Genomic DNA, 2,537 nt, shown 5'->3' on the forward strand with positions numbered 1-2,537 from the left:
ATTCCAATTTCCCACCCTGCCAGGACGAAAAGCATCAGTTGATGATTCTAGTTTAGGGGCCGCAGGAGGAGGTCCTCCTCGAACCCCGCCGCCACACAAGCGTTTAACGGCAGCCGAATTACATATGCAAGCGTCACAACGTACGCCCAGACTGTCTGTTGCAGAAATAAGGAAAACCCTTGCCGAATGCTGCTATGACCCAGTCCCAGGCGAAGATGATATGGTTTTATATTCATTACGCGTAAGAAATGTGGCCGAGTATCTAGTCACCCTACCAGATATGAAGGAAGATCTAGACAGAATATATCGTTTCATCCGTACAGGGGAAGATCCAGAAAGTATTAGTGATGTCATGTCCCAAAGGAAAGCTGAGACCCAGCTCATGATATTAAAGTTTCTGATTAATTGTCTAATAAGAGAACAAGATTACCCGTCCAAAAATCAGGCCGAAATGAAAGCCCTGATGAAGTGGAGTAATAGTATAGCCGAGGGTAAGCACAAGACTATCGGTGCTATGGAGAGTATGTACAAGAAAATCCGTAAAGAAATAATAAAGTTACACGAACAACGTAAAGCAGCACAAGTAAACGAGAAAGAAAGTAACTCTGATACTGAAGAGTTAGACGACGAGAATTCCGCCAGAATAGCGTATGTAGGACAACCTAGATTTCCAGATCGCCATTTACGTCTAGAACCCAAGTCTACGTTCCATCATCCAGTACCAGACCAAGGTTCTCTAGAACAAGTATTTCAAGCTACTGATCACATTCTGAAATCACGAATCGGTTACAGTGAGTTAAGTACTATGCATGAACAAGAACTAGCCCGATCAGCAGTCCGATGGATTACTGATTCTACCACTTTTCCAGACGAAATAGTGGCACAAATGTTTCTGAAAATGCCCCCAGCCGAGCAGCGACTGGTGGGTATGTATATGATTCAGCACCTCATTACTCTGTATGAGGGTCAACATTCTGATCCAGGTCCGTTACATGATATCCTGAACGAGTTACTCCAGTATAGATGGTGAGGTCTAGGTACCGATTTAATTAGTGTCATTCTAGAACAGCGCCACAAATATAGAACGTTTCTGAACCCGCATTTTGTTCATGTCTCACCCCCAGAAGGTAAACCATTTTACATGGAGAGACAGAATCCGTTACGAGAAGTCCACCCAGTTAGAGGAACGGGTGGCGAAATGCAGCGAGTGTTTGTATACACTCCGATCACAAAGATGGAACTTCTGGAGATGAAGAAATTAATTCCCTGTCATGATAAAGATCCAGCAGGGTTCCATAGAGAATTAAAAGACATGCTCCGTATGGGAGAATACACGTATCCAGATATAATTAAAATGTTAAAGGTTCTGTTGCCTGCAGGGGTGTATGAAAAGCTCAAGGAAAAAGAATGGGAGGTGGGAGAGAAAAAGATCGATTGGGCAGTCCTAGAAGCTGAAGACAAGGCACGAGTACCAGGTACCGGTCTCGGAGATAAATGTAAAGAATAACCTGAATAATTGATTCAAGTTTTACCCAGATTATTGACAACTAAAAAGGAAGACTGGGATGCAATCTCAGCCTGTAAACAGAAACAAGACGAAGATATTAGTGATTTTTATTCTAGATTCGAGAAATGTTTTAGCATCAACAGTGGCCTCAAGACAAGTAGTGAGTCATACCCTCACCTTTTTGTTACTAAATTAGTCGAGAATTCAAGTTCACCAATTAAAAATCGAGTTCTGAAAGTCGAAAGTACCTGGCAAGCTAATACCCCGTCCCAGATGTTGCAGATGCTCCAATACCACCAGAATAGAATCAGAGAAGAGCAAGAACATGAAAGAAAACGTATGAAAGACACGAAAATGAAAGTACTAGTTGCACAATCTCTTCCTCAAGACAGTCAGAAGAGGGGTCCGAATCAAGCCAGTCATCCTGCAGCTCCCGTTAAAGGGAATTGCAATTATTGTAAACAACCAGGTCATTTTATAAACGAGTGTGCAGTTCTGAAACATAACATAGCTACCGGTAAGACTAAAGAAAGACCACGTCCACCTAGACAAGAACAAGTTTCACAGACTCCTCAGTTACAGAATGCACCACAGACAGTTACAGTACCGCAGCCTATTGCTGCAACACAGCATGTTACATCACAGATGTACCAGTATGCACAGTCTGAGTATCCAGAGTACCAGCAGTATTCATGAAACAGCCTAGAGAGGGAGGTAGGCTTGCCTCTCATCGAGATACCTGTAGATCAAGAAGGTCCCTATTTTCATAGTCAAGTATTAGGGAAAGACAGAAAGTTCTTGATTGATACAGGGGCAAGTAGGACCACAATTAGTCACGCCGAAGTTCCAGGGGCTCCGCTCTCAGGCTCAAGAAATGTTTCCCTTGGATTTTCAGGAAAACCTATCGTAAATGAGATTTCAAAGCCAGTTGCTCTAGAAGTAGGTCCATTGTCCCGCACTACTGATCTGTTACTTACTAAGTCATGTCCAGAAAATCTATTAGGCATTAAGACACTGAAAGAGTTAGGTG

This window comes from Lissotriton helveticus, chromosome 2_1, assembly GCF_964261635.1.
Source record: "Lissotriton helveticus chromosome 2_1, aLisHel1.1, whole genome shotgun sequence".
NCBI classification, from domain to species: domain Eukaryota; kingdom Metazoa; phylum Chordata; class Amphibia; order Caudata; family Salamandridae; genus Lissotriton; species Lissotriton helveticus.